Source organism: Magnolia sinica, chromosome 2 (genome assembly GCF_029962835.1).
Source record: "Magnolia sinica isolate HGM2019 chromosome 2, MsV1, whole genome shotgun sequence".
NCBI classification, from domain to species: domain Eukaryota; kingdom Viridiplantae; phylum Streptophyta; class Magnoliopsida; order Magnoliales; family Magnoliaceae; genus Magnolia; species Magnolia sinica.
Window position 1 is genome coordinate 73,211,760 of NC_080574.1, and position 20,880 is coordinate 73,232,639.

Consider the following 20,880-nt stretch of genomic DNA (forward strand, 5'->3'; position numbering starts at 1 on the left):
TCAATCTTTTGATGAACCAAATCCTCTGATATGCCCCGTCTTTTTCCATCAAAATGGGGGCAATTAGCTGCAGTGGTTCATTTGCAAACCATCAATCAGACAGCTAGGATCACTGACAGGCTAGATATCGGGACATGCCATCCAAGATGGGGCTCATCAGAAGAATGGATAGGATCACAAAAGCCGGGCCCAACTGTGCCATCACTTGATCACAAGGAAAATGACAGTCTTTCAGAAACAAAGGGAGATACACTGACAGTCCATGCCAATATCTAATAATACCAAGGGGGGAAAAATGAAAAAGATAACTTGAACTCAGAATACATTACATTGTGCATTGTTAAAATTTAACAATGAAAATGAAAACCCCAATTTCCATAAATAGATGCTAGCTCCACATATAATTCAACGAGCTTGAGCTTATATTGACGAAGAAATAGGGGAAACAAACAAAATTAAGAGATTAAATAAGAAATTGAATGATACCCCACTCTATGAATAAGCTCCACTGGAGAGGAAGAATGCCAAATTACACTGATGTGAGAGCATTGCATAAAGACTTGTATGCATTGACACAAAGTTTGAATTTCTCCTCTGCCATCACCTGTTTTTCAAATCATGTACAGCACATTCTTATCATGTATTTACTGAAATGAGAAACCAATAGGCAAAAACCAATCAAGAATTTCATTGGCTCAAGCAAAACCCCACCGAAACTCAAAACAAGTCCATTTTATACTAAACACTATTAACTAAGCTTAACTACTACTCTTACTAATACAACTTAAATGGGTGTCCTAAATGATCGCTCGACATGCCATGTGGAAAGTAAAAGCTTTTGGGACATCATTATAACATGCCCATGAGGGTGGACCATCCAGATTGATGGCTAGACATGCCATGTGGAATGTAAAAACTTTGGGACATTAGCACTTGTACATGTGTTTGTACACATAGAGATAATGTTCTGAGAATCGGTGATATTATTGATAATATCGCCAATATTGTGTCACTAGCTCGACAAGACCAATAACACTGATACTATCAGAAATTCCTGGTTTCGGCGATATATCATCAAGTATCGTCAAATTATCAATATCACTAATGTATTGCCGATGTTTTCGATTATGTAAATTTCAGGTGTCACTTGTATTGCCAATGTATCGGTGATATTTCAGTAATATTGCTAACATATTGGTATCACCACAATCTATTTATTCAAAAAATAAATCCATTTTAAAATATTTTTATGGGTGCATGGTTGTATGACGAAATGCGTGTTTGTATGTGTGTATATGTTTGCATGCACGGAGGGATGGATTGATGGATGGATGGACCAATGGTTGGATGGATTGATGGATGGTTGGATGGGCAGATGTATTTATGTGTGTGTGCGCGCGCGCGCAAGCATGGACGGATGGATTATGCATGTGTATATGTGTATGTGTCATTGCATGTATGCATGTGTGTATATGTGTGTGTCATTGCATGTATTGCATGTATGCATGCATGCATAGAAGGATGTATAATGCATGTGTGTTTGTACATATGGATGTGCATGCATGGATGGATGTGACAAAATAAGAATTGTAAAATGATTTCTTCTATATGTTTTTCTCTGTTTCAAAGGGTGTATAAATACAATGAAGATATAGGTTGTACAATGAATTTGGACATGGTCCAAAGATGGAATTTCATTATCCAGTATTACATTTTATCATAGTTGGAGATTCTCGTGCTATGAGCCGGCCATTCCTTCTTTTGGAGATGGTCTAATACCCTCCGGCAAATGGATGGAACGATCAGCTTGGTTCACAAGACTTGAAATTATGATGAAGATGATCCTTTGGGAAGATATCAACAATTTGATCTTGAGACTATATAATGAATGTCCAGATCTTTTCGTATGACTTTCTTATGAGTGAAATGGTAATCAACCACAATATGTTTTGTGTGGGAGTAAAAAATAGGGTTGGAGGCTAGTGAGATTGCACTAATATTGTCACGCCAGATGGTTGGGGGAGATGAAAGATAGACATGAAGATCTATAAGCAGTGTTCGAATCCAAAAAAGCTCAGAAGCTATATGAGCAAGGGACAATACTCAGATTCCGTCCTAGAGCATGCAACATTTGGTTGTTTCTTGGAACTCCAAGAAATGATGTTGGGTCCTAAATAAACATAGAAACCACTTGTTGATTTGCGGTCATTAGGGCTTCCAGCCTAGTCTACATTTGAGTAAACTTGCAATTTAAGATCAACGGAAGAAATTTAAAGACCATAAGTGAGAGTAGAGTGCATTTGATATATCGAAGAATACGCTTTATTACTGTCATATGGTCCTCGGTTGGTTGATGCATAAATTGGCAAACTTGGTTGACAACAAAATAGAGATGTGGTCGAGTTTAGGTGAGTTACCGGAGTGCTTCGACTATATGTTGATATTCAGTAACATCATGAAGAGGGATACATTTCCTTGCACAAGTTTCTGTATAGTGATGGGTGGAGAGGAGTATGGTTTTGATCCAAGCATCGATGTGTAAGTGAGGAGGTCTAGATCATACTTGCTTTATGAAAGGAGAATGCCATTCAAGTCCAAGAAAGTAATGGAGAGGGCCAACATCCTTCATAGAAAATAAATTGCCCAATGCGGAGATTAGGGATGTCATAGAAGATGAGTCACTGACTGTTATGATGATGTCATCAACATAGATCAATAAAACTATGATGTGTGATGTGTGAATTAGCCTGACAAATAAAGAGCGATGGATTAGCTTGGGACCCATGGAAGCCCAACTCCAGTAGGTAGGGTGAAGCTTTTAAACTAGGCTCTTGAGGCATGTTTGAGTTCATAGATGGATTTATGTAGTTGACACACATGGTTTGGAAATTAAGGATCCATGAAGCTAGGAAGTTGTTGCATGTAAACTTCTTCTTGGGGAATATACGTGTAAGACATATTTTGTACATTTAGTTGTTGGGTGGGCCATCCAAACCTAACAACAACTGTGAGAACAACCCTAATTGTTGGCCGGAAAGAATGGTGGTGTTGGGTTGATGGTGGATTTGGTGGTGCAAGAGATGGGTTTTGAGGCAGTGGCAGAGGGGTGGGCTACGATGGCAGTGGATCAGTGATTACAGTGCTAGAGAAGATGATTCCAGTGCTGGTTGTGGACGATTACAATGCTGGCTTAGAGAGTTGTGGTAATGGCAAACAGCGGCTGCGAGATGGTGGGTTTTGGTTAGACAGATGTTGCTGTTTTGGGTTTTGGATGGTGCAGCTGCAAGATGGTTTTCTTCCAGTGGTTTGACAGTCTGACAATTGGTGGTCATGGAGAAGGTGCCGCAGTGTCAGGTGGCGGTCATGGAAGAAGAGGTAGGTTTTGGGGCTGTGGGTTGCGGTTTGGGTGAGTTTTAGGTCGAGCTGAAAATCAGTTTCGAGTGCCAATGGGATTTGGTGTTGGGGTTGATAGGTGGTGAGGTGAGTTGGGGTTGGGGCTAATGATTGGTGGACGATAGTTGATGGTCATCTGCTAACAACGATGGACAGTTCAAATCAAGGAATTCGGAATCGGTTACATATCGGCCGATATGTAACGGTAACGGACTGTTACGCGATACGGGGTCGAAACGGGAACCCCCCCCTCAATTATGTCTGCGTAACGGTAGTTGTGGATGAGATTGGAGAGGAGAATGTAGTGCAGATTGTGACAGATAATGAAGCATCATATAAACTTGTAGGACATAAGTTGATGAATAAGAGACCACATCTTTTTTGGTCACCATGTGCTGCCCATTATATTGATCTTATATTGGAAGATATTGGGAAGAAGAAGAATGTTAAGGAAATGGTCGAAAGAGCGAGAGAAGTGACGACGTTTATTTACAACCATAATTAAGTAGCTACAATAATGAGGAAGTTCACGGAAGGACGAGAGTTACTGAGGCCTGAGACGACTAGATTCGCAACAAACTTTACAGCATTAGAGAGTTTATACCAACATAGCGGAAAGTTGAGTGAGATGTTCGTTTCCCGAGATTGGTTCAACACAAAATATGGGCAAAAGACATCAGGGACACCAGTTGAAGTTGCGAACACAATACGGGACAATAAATATTAGAAGAGGGTCAAGTCAATCCTAAAGGTGATGGAGCCACTAATGAAGGTACTCCGTCTTGTTGAAACCGACAAAGCACCTATCATGGGCTTCTTCTACGATGCCATGGATAAGGCAAAGTTGGCAATTCAATATGATTGTAGAAGCTGAGAGTCTTATTGGAGGATGATTGAGATGGACAAGACAACTCCATCACGATCTTCATGCAATAGGTTACTACTTAAATCGTAGGTACAGATATGCTCAATCATTTGTTGCAGATAATGAAGTTTGTGTCAGGCTAAAGAATGTGATAAAGATATTAGAGTCTGATTTAGATATGCAAATAAAAGCATTAAATGAATTAGATACATTTGGAAATCGCCTGGGTGGCTTTGGAGATACTCTTGCACAGCATGTAGTATCTAGGTTGCAACCAGCCGAGTGGTGGATGAATTTTGGAGAGAGTATGAAGGCTCTCCAAAAAATTGCAATAAAAGTTTTGAGCCAGACAACATCTTCTTCTAGCTGCGAAAAGAATTGTTGTTTTGCACTTATTCATTCAAAGAATAGAAACAAATTGCAGACTAGGATATTGGATAGACTTGTCTTCATGCACTACAATATGAAGCTAAGAATGCGATGACATTATACAAGTATTACAACCGCCGATGACACGGACTACTGTCCAGTAAACTTGGACAATATTTATGATGAGGATGACCTACTTCTACCTTGGCTGGAAACAGGGAAAAAGCAAATTGAAGTGGATAGTGAAGAAATAGAAATTGATGACCCACTAATACACACAGCGCAACAAGAGAGTTGTGCAGATGTGTTGGACCCAGTAAGAGGGGCAGCTTTTATGCCAAGTACGGCTCAAGATCAACAAAAGAGTACGAGCAGTGGTAGCGTGACCGTGTCGGATGATGGTGATGATGACGCCCCTGCCCCCTAGTGCTGGCACTCTGGTGTTGCTCAGCACACCATACAGCCGTCTACAAATCGTGATGCCAATGAACATCAACAAGGTAGTATATGAGGTCGGACTTATGAGTGTACTGAGTCACAATACAGCCAACAGTAGGAGGGTAGGTCTAGTGGTGCACCGGGTCCGGGAGGTCCGGAACATCAGCAGGCTCATGGTCCTGGTTATTAGATGGATATTCTTATGGCTAATTGGATTATGATTATAGTTATACTGAGCCTGTTCCATCACATTCATGTTGGAGTAGTCCTCCCGATCCATATCCATATGATTATAGATATCCAGATCCAAATCCAAGTTACTCATCACAGACACACTCTCAATCTCAAAATTCTCAACAGTCTGAGTACGGGCACCAATATGGCTATTCGATGGGCACTGGTGGAAATCCTTACTCGGGGTCAGAGTCGTTGCCTAGTCAGGATCAGTCATCCTCTGGTTTCGTTGATTTAGTATTTCCTTCTGGCACTGGATATTATGGATATGCAGCACCTCCACCTATTGGACAGCCTCAACCTGATGATGACGATGACGATAACGATAATGTGGAGGTCGAGCAACCACAAAAAGGCAAATTTTCATTTTGGTGGTTACTTGTGATTGTAAGTATATATTTGTATTAAGGTAAGTATTTGCAGCAGACAGCTCACAGCAGTATTATTGTAAGCAGTCAGGCACACACTTGACACTGCCGAACTTGTATTTAAAATAGCTCCCCTAACAACCAATCAAGTAATCCTTAATTAAGTTGCAGGAGAGTATATCAGACACTACTAATTATTTATTATTATTATTATTTTTTAATGGTAGCATATGATGTGTTAATCATAGTAGAACATGCTAATGTTCATTTTACAGATCGTTATTGTCATTTTATATTTATTTTTTTATGAATTATGAAAAAATAATTGCAAACACCTACACATGTAAGATATTTTCATATTACATTCATTCTAATATATCTATCATTGATAGTAGATAGTTAGAAAATTAAATATATGAGTTTTGCGGGCAAATCCAGGTTGTCTGGTTCATAAATTCATCAGATAGTCCGATACATCTTCTCACTAAAGAGTGGACCGTTACACCACCATAAACATGTTCCTGTCTGATACAACTTCTCACCAAAGAGTGGACTGTTACATCACCATAAACATATTCCAATTTATAAATGAATGCATATTTGGAATGCTTAGAATATTCTATATTTAATCCATATTTTTGCACTGTTATGGGCCGTTACGCTCCTGTATCGCCATTACACCCTCGTATCCTTATCGGTATCGGTGGTTACCGTAACGCCCACCGATACTGATACGGAATACCTTGGTTCAAATATCCCTGATCAGTGGCTCTGATACAATGACAAAATATGAATTGTAAAACGATTTCTTCTACATGTTTTTTTGTTGTATCAAAGGGTGCATAAATATAATGGAGGTATAGATTGTACAATGAATCTGGACATAGTCCCAAGATGGAGTTACATTATCTCTAGTATTACATTTTACCATAGCTGGAGATTCTCTTGTGCTATGAGCTGGACATTCATTCTTTAAGAGATGGTCTAATAGGATGGATGGATCCATCATTTTACCCAATGGTTCCCTGTGTCAACGATATATGCTTCTAGGCCCCTATTAAAAGGAAACTTATTATTTGATTCCTAAATATGCAAATATGCATCTTTTTCTCTATTATTTGATTCTTAAATTTGCAAATATGTCTATTTTATTATCTCCTAAAGTATCATTGAAAAATTCCACCATTTTCCCATGTTTCTCTAATGTTTCCCTAGGTCAGCGCTACATGCTTTTAGACCCCTCATTAAAGAGAAACTTATTATGTTTGCATCTTTTTTGCAATTATTTGATTCCTAAATATGGAAATATGTGTATTTTACCATCTCTTGAAGTTTTATTGAAAAATTCCACCATTTTCCCCATGTTTCCCCCAATGTTACCTTTTTTTCTTTTTTTTTCCTTTACACGCACACACTCATGCCGTAGTGGGATTTCACCACCTATGGATACTTGAACCCTTACCAGGTGTTGAAACTCCTGAGAGTCTACCACCCGAGCAAGAGTAAGGATCCAATGTTACCCTCAGTCAGCAATATATTTTTGGGTATTGGTGATAATAGTACCAATATCATTGCATGTTTTTGTATCCCTAGATACATGTAATGAAATCAATACTACGAACACTACATATACATAAATACAGTGTTCGAAATATCGGTATCGCGCTATGTATCGCACCCTTGGGATACAGATACGTATCGGTCATCGCACGGGATATATCGTTTGTATCACATAATGTATCGCACTTTTTGGGAAACATGGGGAAACATTGGGAAAATGGTTGAATTTTTCAATGAAACTTCATGGATTGTTAAAAAGGACCTTAATACACACTTTTAAATCATAACATCTCAAAAAAAAAGGTGCACATAATAAATTTTCTTTGTATAGGGTCCTAAGTTATGCGATGTTTAATTGAACTAATGCGGCTATATTTAAATTGAATGCATGACATTTATAAATGTATGGAAGACATGTATGAAAACACAACCAATTTATTGTAAAGCAAAAGAAATAAAAATGGATAAATATACATATAAATAATAAGGACTTTGTGGCCTATACCGTTTCATGCGCTAGAAACTTAGGTAGGGCCCACCATGATGTTTGTGAGAAATCCATCCTACCCATTCATTTTGTGAGCTCATTTTAGGACAAGGTACCAAAAATGAGCCGATCAAATACTCAAGTGGGCTAAAAACATGAAGATTGAACGTACACAATTGAAATATTCGTGGGGCCATAGAAGTTTTGAATCAAGTAATATTTGTCTTCTCAGTTCATCTCAGTAAGAATGACATTATAAACGGTATGGATGGCATTTAAACAACACCGTCGACCCAAGGAGGTTTTAACAGTAGAAATTTCCCTACCCACCTTTTCCTTTAGTGCAGCCCACTCGAGTCCTGGAACTTGCTCACTTTTGGTCCCAAGTCCTGAAATGAGCTCACAAAAAGGATGGACAGGGTAGATTTCTTACAAACATTATGGTGGGCCCACCTAGGTTTCCAGCGTGAATTTCCTGCCAAAGGCTTTCCCAGGAAATCCGCGGAAGTGGATCGGCTTGTGTACCACACATCACCTTGGTGTGTTGATGTCAACAAGTTTTGTGGGTCCCATCATGAGGTATATTTTATATCCAAACTGCCAATCCATTTGGCAAGCTAGTCGTAACACTTGAGCCGAAAAATAAGTTAGATCCAATTATCCAGTGGACCACACTGCAAAACATAGTGGAGGATTGAACGTCTACCATTGAAACCATTTTGGGGTAAGAAAAGTTTTGGATCAATATGATATTTTTTTTTCCTCTTCATCCAGGTATGTGTGGCCTTCTGAACAGATTGAATGGAAAATAAATGTTATGGTGGGTCCTACAAACATTTTAATGGTGAGAATCATTGTTCCCACAGCTATTTGTGGTGTGGTCCACTTGAGCTTTGGATATGACTTATTTTTAGGCTCATGATCTAAAATGATCTCGCCAAATAGATGAACGGAGTGGATATAATAATACATCATTATGTGCCCATGTAACTTTGATCTCATTTGAATCATTTGTATAACTCGGAGCGTCAGCACTCGTCTTCGCACCACACAACCTGTGTGGTATATCAGCCAGTCTCGTGGGGTCCACCTTGCTGTATATATATTTTATCCAGGCCGTCCATATATATTTTTCATATAATTTAAGAATATTATTCCAAAAATTAAGCAGATTTAAATCTTGGGTAGACCACACCAGAAAAATTAAGCAAATCCATATCATTTAATGGTAAGTGTTCATTAATCACTGTTTGATGTGGTGCGGTCCACCTGATATTTTAATGTGTTTGATTTTTGGGATGACATCATAAAATGGGTTATAAAAACGAACGGATGGAGTGGATCTACAACATATCATCAACGTGGTCCCTACAGTAAGCGTAACACCCAATAAGTTAGTTTCTCAGGTAGCACCAATCCACCAAGTGCATTTACGGGTGCATTTTATTTTATGCACTTAGTAAAAACCGTGGGATCCACCGTGATTTATATATTTTATCCACTCCTTCAATCCATTTTAGCAAATAATTTTTGGGCTTGATCCCAAAATTGAAGCACATTTAAAGCTCAAATGGACCGCACCACGGGAAACAGTGTCAATTGAACATATACCATTGAAAAATTCCCGAGGGTACTGAAGTTTTGGATCAAGCTTATATTTATGTTTTCCCTTCATCCTTATTTCTGTGATCTAATGAACAGGTTGGATGACAAATAAACATCACTGTGGGGCCTGGAAAGCTTTCAACGGTTGAAATCATTATTCCCACCGTTTCATATGGTGTGGTCCCCTTCAGCTTTGGATATGCTTCAAATTTGGGATCAACCCCTTAAATGAGCTGTAAAAACGGTTGGACGGCGTGGATAAACCACATACATTCACAGTGGGCCCCACGGATTTTCATTAGTATGTTAAAGCGTACGAGTAACTCAGTATGCAATCAGATTTCTAAAGGGATTTCAGCAGAGGAAGCCGCATTTCGAAATAGGGAAGAGGGTTCCGGAGATTTCGAACCCTAAAAATCTCATTTCTTGTCTTCAATACGCCCGATTTCTCGCCGAAATCTCAGTTGCAGAAATCCCTTTGCCGAAATCTCCGTTGCAATGCGAAATCTCCGTTGGATTCAAAGAAAAAATAAAGAGGGAAATCGAAATTACCACTGTTGATGGAGTGGCCCATCAAATTCAACCTCCGATCATGCAATCTGAGTCTACAGGTACTAAAATCCTCCCTCCAGCTTTTCCTCTCTTTAAAAAAAAAATAATAAATTCTTTTTATGATTTTTTGGTAATTACGAACCCCACAGATCCAATGATGAGTGATGGTATCGATGATATCCATGATATCGATCATAATGGGGTGATATCCTACGATATATCGCGCTATAAAATCATTTTTTCTCTTTTTTTAAACTTCCGGGTGGTTTCGTGCGGGTTTCGTGTAGCTGGACAGCGATAACGATAATACCGCCCGATAGTATCGAGATTGCGAACACTGCATATATATACCGCCCACTTCACTGAACCTTTGAAGTGGGTAACCCATCATTGTTCTAAATCGTTCATCCATTCCTATAACTAGGAGCAAGCCATGTGTAAAAATCATCCCAATTGGATGATCCTATGCATTTGATCAAAATCATGGAAAACAGACGGCCAAGATTGAGCAAAAACAAAATAGCTCAAATCATTATCTTGAAACATCTAGTAGATAGATCCCACTCCGTATTGCTCGTAAATAATGGACAGTTGTAACAAATTGGTCCCATTCAAAGGGTTAGGATCATCCGATTGGTGTGATTTTTGCACCAAGGCTTTCACCAATTGGAACTATTGAATGAACCATCCCGATAGATGATTATACGTTTCTTGTGTCATTCAAAAGGTTCGAGGACATTGCTAACATCCCCATAATGGTAGGGATAGTAAAACGCATGTGTGTGCGTATGTGGAGAGAGAGAGAGAGAGAGAGAGAGAGAGGACTTACGTGCAAGCTGGGCCCCATTGTGATGTGTATGTGAAATCCACTCCAACTGTCAGATGCATTAGCTCACGTTATGTTGCCCAAAAATCAGCCACATAAGTGGAAACGATGTGCAAGGGGGCGCCTGCCATCCAAATTGCTTCACTTGGCGTGGCCCACATAAATCACGGATGGGCTAAATTTTTGGGTCCCATGCGTAACTCTTCACGAGGCAGCTGATGGTTAGAGTGTATTTCACATAATCATCACAATGAACTTTGTAAACAATCAATGGTCAACATCCCTTTCCCAATTGCTTGCTTCCATGTCGCCCACATGGATCACACTGGGCTCGAGTGGGGTGGCATGTGGGATGTAGGGGGCACACTCGGGGTGGGCAGCCCACGGAACCCATGGATATGGGGCCCATGAAGAGGGTTCGACCGAGGATTTAACCCATGGATTTGGGGCACGGGCTATGAGATAAAGGGATTAATCGTCCTGTATCAAATTGATGTCAGAGCGGGAGGTCTTGTGTTCAAGACTCCTCGCCGGAGGTGATTAATGTGGGGGCATTTTCACACCGGGCTCGAGTGGGGTGGCTTGTGGGATTCAGGGGCGCACTTAGGGTGGGTGGCCCGCGGAACCCATGGATTTGAGGCCCGTGTGAGGCGGAACCCATGGATTTGGGGCCTACGAGGGGACAGAACCCATGGATTTGGGGCCCACGAACAAGGTTTGATTGAGGACCTAACCCATGCAGTTCGAGCTTTTAGAGCAAGTGGTTAATTGTCCTGCATCACCCACCTGAATCATGCCTAGGCTTTTAACCCTAAGGCTAGATTTCCATCATGCACTTGATGGTCAAAGTGGATTTTGGAAGCACATCACAGTGGAGCCCACCCAAGCTACCCCATGTTTATTCGCACGTCTCTTGCGATTTGTTCCCACAGGTTCACATACACAACACGATGGGCCTTGTACATGCTCAATGGTGGGAGTTCTCCTTCCAATTGTATCTTGGTGTGCCCACTTGAATCAAGGATCATCTGATTTTTGGGCCTTGGGCCTAAAATGGGGTGATACACCTTATGGTCAGAGTGGGTGAAGCACCAAGGTGGGTCATGCTGCTTGCACGTAAGGTCTCCTGCAAGCGCACACGCGCGCGCACTCTCTCTCTCTCTCTCTCTCTCTCTCTCTCTCTCTCTACACGCACACACGCTTTTCTATCCCTCGAAGAGTTAGACAAACATCAAGACGCAGTGAAAATGGCACTACTCGTGTGTCGAAAATTGAAAACCTCATAGGATCAGAGACAAACAGGTTGCAATGAAGTCTTCGAAGAGTTAGTAAATTCTTAAGAATTTAATAGGTATCGTTAGGGATTATGGGATACAATCTTATGAAAGAAGGGGGTTTCTCTGCAATAAAGGATGTGTGTCCTCGAACTTACAAACATAGATGGATGCTCCTTTGCCCTATAGATTTGTAATCTTGTCTTATTTGACATTCGTCGTGTTTCTATTATAATATTCCATGTTTGTCATGAGTTATGCGTAATGCATCTTACTTCAAACATACATAGCCACTTGAGTGAATAAACACTCTATCAGGTAGTGTTGGCCAGGCCTAGAGAAGAGAGCTCCTCGAATACCACATATCCTCAACTAGAGTATCCTCAAAGTTGCAGGGCATCACTAGCTAGTGTTTACCGTATTGGTAACCCTTGGGATACAAATATGTGTCGGTTATCACATGGGATATATCAGTCGTATCAGGGAATTTATCGCACATTTTGGGAAACATAAGGAAACATTGGGATATTGTTCGAATTTTTCAATCAAGCTTCAATGATTGTTAAAAAGGACATCAATACACTCTTTTAAATCATAACATCACAAAAAACAAGTGCACATAATAGATTTCCTTTGTATAAGGTCCTAAGCTATGTGTTGTCTGATTGGACCGATGCAAGTATATTTAAGATCTATTCATATAAGTTATAAATATAAGAAGACATGCATAAAAACACAAGCAATATATTCAAAAGCAAAAGAATAAATATAAAACTATAAATATACCTATGAGTCATGTGTGTGGTTTGCCCACATGGAGCTACACGGTGGCTCAAAATCATTATCTCCATCTCGACGGGGCTGGGAATAGTATTGTTGTTTTTTGCTCCACAAATTGACAATATTGTGCCCCGGTCATAGTAGAATGGTACTAGTGAAGATACTCTCTGACATGACGTTGGTATTCTTCTCTCCAAATTGAACCAGTATGCCCATCTGTGGGTCATGCATAATCGTTAATTTATGGCTGATATGGATCTAGGGTGGGCACAGATGTAACTCCTAAGTATCTATATTGCTGCCCATATCCCTGCTTGTATGCGAAAGTGAACTTCTGATTGTAACCAAAAAATGATGTGTCGTAACTGATAAAGTCATTTGCCACATATCCACCAGGTCTGTATCCATATCCATATTGTGGCACAGAATTCGAGCTACCCTCCTATGTCTGTGATTCATATCCATATTGTGGAATAGAACTCGAGCTACCCTCCCTCGTCCGTTATTCAGATCTGGAGCCACCCCGCCTCTCACCAACGTGCGTCCCTCATGGATATTGCCAATAACTCCTCTAAATTTGTTGGCTTCTGGGTCTGCTTCTTCAGTAGCTTCTTATGCATGTATGCTTTATTAATAACAAAGCAGGTCTGTGGTTCTTCTGGATGAGAACCATGGTTAGTGTTCTGAATGTCATGATCAAAATCCCTCCCCTGTGAACGGGCTAAGAGGCTTCTGAGACTAACTCTCAGGATTTGTCTTGTTATCGCCACCATCATCACCATCGTCACTACCATCACTAGTGTCACCATCATTAGCGTCATCGCCATCACCAGACCCATCACTTTGTCTTGCTCTTAGTGTCGGATAAATTATCGCCGTCGTGTCCTACGTGGTGATGATTGTCGCAAGCTGTCCTCTGAACTTCTCGTCAATGGGTCAAAAGCTTTGTCAGGAGATCTAGCCTGCTACACATAAGCGTCAAGTACATCAATCCCCTATGATGTTGCCTCCTTCGCCATATGCGGCTTTGGTCGCCTATCGAAAGTATCCAAGTCATTTGACCTAACCCTTTCGTAAAGTGGATCCTCCATATCCTCATTAGTTCTAGCATATGCATGCCGACCAATCATCATCAAGTCCAATGGATCTTGTATTTTTATTCTTTCTTCCTTGCGAAGCAGCCTCTCTCGTAGCTTCATGTTGTAGTGGCAGTACACTATCTTCTGAAGCCTTTCGTACCACAAGCACACAGACAACCAACTGCTGCAAAGTCTCGTAATCGCTCCCATACATGACCCACTATTCGCTTGCACAATAGGTAAATTTTTCCTTAGTTTCACATTTACTACTAAAATATGAAAACTAACTTTTAAGTTGTAAAGGTAACTAATGTAGCAACTCATGTGCCATCATCTGACACCTCGCCCTCACCATGGCCTCGCACCCGAACCTTCCAACAACATTGCGGAATCTAATGATGTGTTGATGGCAGTTAGCATGAAGGGTGACTATGAAGGCCTTGATGAAGTTCGAGAGAAGGTAAGTGCGGAACATATTTACCTCATTACCAAAGTTGCCTTTCCTCGGATTGTGGAGGAATAGCTTATCATACACCTCATGCACAACCCTCTTCAAGGTATTGTCTTCATAGAGTCTCCTATTGTAGTGGTACTTGGGATTCAGATACGCTGAAACACAACATGGTGCAAGTATTCACACATCAGCACAATAAAATAGCCATATATGTTATGCAAAGAACTAGTAAAGTACTAAAGCATATAGATGAAAAAAAATAAATGTTACTTACCAGCCTGATGAAGTGGGTGCGAAATGGTCTTTTCCCAACGGTCATCGATTATTGCATGCACGCATTTATATGCTTTTTGGGGGCTTTAGCCTGGATGACATCTTTCACTACGGATGTCTTATTATCGTTCATCCTCAACACTACATAAATGGGCTTTAGAAGACCTGCCACACTGCGCACGCGCTCTCAAAATGTGTTAGCTTAATATAAGGTCCTTGATTCTCTAAGCTACTCTCTTCCCACTCTAATTTCAATCAGCGTACTCCCTAGAGTTGAAAAGCTCTTGTAGCTCCAACTTGTGTTTTAGGAGGCTATTTAGGGCGATAGAATTTCTGGCAAACCACGTCACCTTGGGCTGCACTACATCCCCACCACACTTCACACGCATCTCAGATAATAACCAGATGTGGTCATAGATAAATGTCATGATGAACTGTGCATCGGCAATAACGACCTTCATTGAAGGCCTATTTCCTCTAGCCTCCATGAGATCCATGCAATGGGTTGCGCAGGAGGTCGAGTACGGATGGTACTTCTTCATTAATGCACTCCCATTTTCTGTAACAAACTGCATAATGTTCTTCCTCCCAACGTCTTTTATGGAATCATGCATCAACCCATAGATATAATTTGCATTTTTTAAAAATCTTATTTCTAGCATCTGTAGACTTTAAGAACACCGCTTGTCCCATGCAGTAGACCATAAAACTCGACATCCTTTTTGGTCCAATCCACCCATCACACATCATGGTTCAGCCATACATCTCCCACAACTGATGATACCCATCCACATAACGTTGCATCTCTACGTACTCATCATCAAAGTATTTCCCCATTATCTCACATGGTGTGGGTGGCACCACACCCTTACCCCCGTTGCATTCCGTGATCATATTTGTGAAGTGCTGGCTCGTTGCTTTCGCGGGGATGTGATAATAAATAAAAACTTTTCTATGAACTTCCCCACCTTCCTCACATCTCCTCCACTAAACATTTCCTTCAATTTCTTCTGTGTCCCACCCGCCTCTCTATACATCAACGGATCTAAAGGTAGATCTCGTACCCGCATGCTACTGTTGCAGTTCATACCCCATATCCTTCCCCCCATATTTGATAATATCTTAATATGCACACAATATTTTACCTTGGCATATTCTATTTTTGTAGGGTGTTAAGAGTGGCAACGCTCACCACAATATACTCTCGTCGAAAACACTCATCAAGCACATAGCTATCAGATCAAAAGTCGTGGAGATGGGAAAGTATGGGAAGGAGATGGGGAAAAAGGGTGAGGAGAAGAGGGATACAGTAGAAGGAGATGGGGTAAGAACTCCCATTAACTGCGTTATGAAAAGACAAGGACCTCCAGCAATGAAATAGAGTTATTACACTTGATTTAGAAGTTTGGTGATAGGCTCATTGCTCATATTGGAAAGTTGAGACAATAGCCACAGGCTTAACAAGGCGTGTGATGAAATGGAGTTGAGGGATACACTCAATAAATTAAAATTTGAGATTCCTTTATAGTGTCTTTACCTTAGAAAAAGAGCTTCTCATAATGAAACTCTAACAATTGATCTATCTATTAGGGAAGGAGGCTAGAATTCGAACAACTCATGTGGAGGAGGCGGGGGCCCAACTGAGTCCCATGGATAAGGTGGGGACCCAACCGACACATGTGGAGGTGGGGTCCCAACCGATTTATGTGGATGAGGTGAGGACGCAACCTACTCACATGGACAAGACAGGGGCCCAATCCACTGACACAAATGAGATGGCCCACCCCACCGACATGGACAAGACGGGGGCCTAGCCCTCTCCCATGGATGAGGTGGGGCCCAACAACTCCCATAACCGAAGCCTCATGGGCCTTGACTACTCCTGGAGTTGTTCTTAAGAGAGAGAAGGCCTCATCAGTCATGTCACCTCCTGAAGTTGTTCATGGGATAAAGCAGCATGTACATCCATCTAAATACCTCCTCTCCCTTCACTGCCCCTCACACTGCAAGTGATGAGGTTGTTGCTCCTACTACGGGATTTATGGACCAACATAGAAAGCTAACACTTGAGGAGCATCATGAAGTGAAAATGGCCTATAAAGGTGAGAAGAACAGGCCGAAGGAAGTGACTAAAAAAAAGCGATCGTGCCAAAAAGGAATTGGATTGTTCTTTTCTAGGAAAAAGGTAGTTGGGTGGATAGGGATGTCAATAAACTTAGTTTGGATTCCCTTAGATGAGCATTTCTGTTGTCTCAGTTTTATAGAGACAACTTGTTTTATTATGCAAGGGGTTAATTTGTAGATGAATTTTTTTAACCGAACGTTATCTTCGACATCTCGAAGCCTACCCGTAAGACTACCTATTTTAAACAACTTGGCAAGGACCAATTTAATCATTGAAATTCACCTTATCCTTGAATGTATATCGTGATTATGGTTCTTACTAGATTTAATTCTTCTGTGAAAAGAATTCATCGGTAGCGATCTTTATTTTATCTATGAATATCACGCTAGAGATCACCAAAAGCGATTTGATTTGCAAATTGGCATACTCAATAAAAGTCTTCTGAATATGGTTGCTAGGGAATATGGGCATAAGCCTATGTGGAAATATAATAAAGTAAGCCAACTCTAGGTGAATTCTAGGTGAATTACTAATGCTCAACTTCGTAACTGAATGGCTCAACTTATAACTTTATTCTTAATGAATAGCTCAACTTATAATTTTGTTATTGGATGTCCTTGATAGGCTAACATATCAATTAATGCGAATAAGAGTCATTGGATTTTGGCCATCCCCTTCCCGCAAAGAAATTGTGTTGGTGGACAATTTGTATACATGTTTGAAGGAGAGGTACCAAGATTACGTCAAAGCTATTGTTGATGAAGTCCCATAGTTTTTTCATATCGCTGACGACAAGAATGCATTGGAGGGGCATGAATGGAAAGTTATTGAGTGGAGAGATAATGGGGACATCAAAGGACCTACTCGGGTGTACCAGAGACGAAGGCGACCACCCACATCAGTGCAACTCTCTGTAGAAGGGAGACGAGTTCCAGATGGAGCCCGCCAGGCCACTTTAAAGACCCCACATGCATTGAATGTGCATCAGGAAGACCCTACTTAGGGATGATACATGTTGGCTGCTTAGGACAATTTTAGTTATAGGATTTTTCCCATCTTCATGCAATTTGAAGATACTTCCATGTCCTCTTTTTTTCTTTTTTTTTTAGATATCCAAAAAGTTTCAAAAATTACAAAAAATCCCCCTCTTGTGAACTTTAACGAAAATATCCCTAGTCTAAATAAAATCAATTAAAACACTCATAATGTGTCCAAATATAAAATAATCAAAAACTAAATCCTAGAATATGATAAAGTCTAAAATTGATGTGTACGATCAACGATCAATGGCCCGATCATGTAATCCAATGGCCCGATAGTCGCGTCCCTCCGATCTAACGGTCTGGATCACTACATAAGTAGCCCATGTGAATCTTCCTAGTGTGGGGTCTTCTAGATGCTCGCACATGCACATGGGGTCTTCAGCATGATCATGGGTACTTGCCTAGCCATGGGGAAATCGGCGCGGCTTGCTTCCTCCTATGATACGTACGTAAGGGTGTACGTGACGTGATGTCCTCATCAATATAGATCACATATAACTTGCTGAATTTTTTGCTTGGGTATTTTATAAGTCCCATATTGCTGGAACTTTCAAACTTAGTGATTTTACGACACATAGTTGCTGAATTTTCAGTTTTGGCCTTATTAGAATCATTTTAGGATTGTACATAACATTTAAGGTACTTAGGGTCATCATACATAAAGTACAGGTACATTATATAGTATCACATCGAGCATCATCAAATCTGAATTTTGCATCGCATTCATCATATAGTACACATACAGCTAGGTTGCATTTCATTAGGGTCATTTAGTGTATGCAAACGCATATAGGTCGTGGTTTTGGTTTATTCCCGACCGTAAACCCGGATCAGATTGTTGAGGCTCTCGAAAAGATTATCCGCCGTCTAACAGCCATTGAGACACAATAAGACCATTGTCTCACAATTGACTGCCAGCAACTAGCATATCACGTGGCAAGAGGCTACCTCTCACGGTACCCTCGTCACTGGGGAAGACCACCGGTCTCAAGTAAGAGAGCCAGCAGATGAGGACCTAGTTGAATAAGGTCCAGTCCCAGTAGAACCCATTAGGGGTCGTAATGGGAACTGTGGTTCGGGAGTAGGTCATGTAGGACCGTGCACCCACGTGCCCCGTAGAGCATTGCGAGATCGTGAACAGGTTATGAAGAGCGTCAAAGTCGATGCTCCCAATTTTGATGGTTGCTTGAACCCAAAGCATTTTCTTAACTGGCTAGCTGACATGGACTACTTCGAGTGGCATGACAAGTCAAATCGTCGTCGAGCGAGGTTCGCTACGATGAAGTTGACAGGTCAAGCCAAACTATTCTGGACTAATACGGAGCAGCAGGAAGATGAACCCATTACAACATGGGTTGAGATGAAAGAACTTAGAGAAAAATGTCTTGCTTTCCTACCGTGATTGCCTTTTGAATTAGTGACAGTCCTTGAGGCAAGGGTCAATGCCTATATTCGATTACATCGATAGATTCGAGGAGTACATGATGCAATGTGGTGTTGGCAAGTCCACTGTTGTGACCTTATATAGTTTTAAGACGGGCCTACGCCCTGAGACTAGGCGCGAGCTCATCCCTCATGATGTTGGTACACTGGAGGAAGCTTATCTTAGGGTAGAGGAGCTTGAACGATACCTAGTGCAACAGACCATGAAGTAGTTTGGGTCTCGTGATTCCAGTGGCAGGGTTACTCATCAAGGAGCCAAACTAAAGCCTCAACTGGTGCTCCCACCTATAACAACGATGTTAAAGGTAAGGGTCTAGTCATCACTAGTTCGAAAGGAAGTGAGCACATGCAATGTTTTTGTTGCAATGGTAATGATCACCTCACAAAGGAATGCCCAAACAAAGAAAGATGTAAAGCTTTCATAATAGATAAGCATATAAGGATGCCAAGGGCAATTGCAATGTATAGGAACATGAGCCCAATATTGGTGTTAGTGATGAGGAGTTTGATGAGCAGGAGACCCACACTCTCGCAATAGTCAGATGTGCACTTGCCCAAGCTAAAGAAAATGATGATTGGCGAAGGAACACGATCTTTTACACTTAAACCAAGTGTGAAGAAAAGAATTGTAAAGTGATTGTGGACGGTGACAGTTATACCAATGTGGTCTCCACCAGCATCGTGAGTCGACTGGGCTTGAAAGCCGAGTCCTACCCTCAGCCCTATAGAGTGTCGTGGATTGATGAGTCCTCCATTCCGGTTTCACAGTGATGTTGTATCCCCATCCGGTTTTGGTCGTATAAGGATTCGATGTGGTGCAATGTGGTTCCCATGGATATCAGTCACATCATCTTGGGTAGGCCCTGGTTATTTGACTTGGGCGTTATAATATTCGGTCGCTCAAATATTTGTACATTCATATTTGAGGGCAAGAAAATTAGATTGAATCCTCTTCCACCCAAGAGTATACCAAAAAAGGAGACCACCAAGAAGGGTGATCCTGGAACTTCGAGGAAGTCCAGGCGTAAGTCTCTTCAAATCATTAATACAAAATAATTTGAAAGAGAGACTAGGAAGGATTCGGTGTATGCCATCGTGACTAGAGAAGCTACCCTCTAGGTTGGTGTAGAGTTGCCTAGTGAGGTGATTTCGATAATGGAGGAGTTCAGTGATGTCTTTCCTGACAACCTCCCGGATGAGCTTCCACCTATAAGGGACATCCAACATGCCATTGATCTTGTCCCCGGGTTGACTCTCCCAAACCTTACTCATTACAGAATGAACTCCACGGAACATGCAAAACTCAAGAAGCAGGTTGATGAGCTTCTTAAAAAAGAGTTCATTCAGGAGAGCATGAGTCCATGTGTCGTGCCCGCACTTTTGACGCCCAAGGATGGCATGTGGCGTATGTGTGTGGATAGCAGAGACATCAACAAGATTACCGTTAAGTATCGGTTTCCTATATTGCGTCATAAAGATATGTTGGACATGATGGCCAATGCTACAATTTTCTCCAAAATAGACCTCAAGAGTCACCAGATCCGTATTCACCCAAGTGATAAATGGAAAAGCGTCTTTAAGACGAAGGATGGGTTGTACGAGTAGCTAGTCATGCCTTCTGGGTTGATCAATGCCCCGAGTACATTTATGTCGGTGATGACCTAGGTGTTGAGACCCTTCATGGGGAAGTTCCTAATCATGTACTTTAACGA

The 20,880-nt window shown here is 41.1% G+C and overlaps 1 protein-coding gene across 1 annotated transcript in view; it reads right to left on the reverse strand.

Moving 5' to 3' along the window:
• Nucleotides 1-296: 296 nt before the first annotated feature.
• Nucleotides 297-20,880, reverse strand: part of LOC131237194 (uncharacterized) — an 82,994-nt gene continuing 62,410 nt past the window's right edge. The window contains exon 8 of the mRNA XM_058234863.1: nucleotides 297-604. The gene's annotated coding sequence lies outside the window, so the exon portion shown is untranslated. The remainder of the gene's footprint in view (nucleotides 605-20,880) is intronic.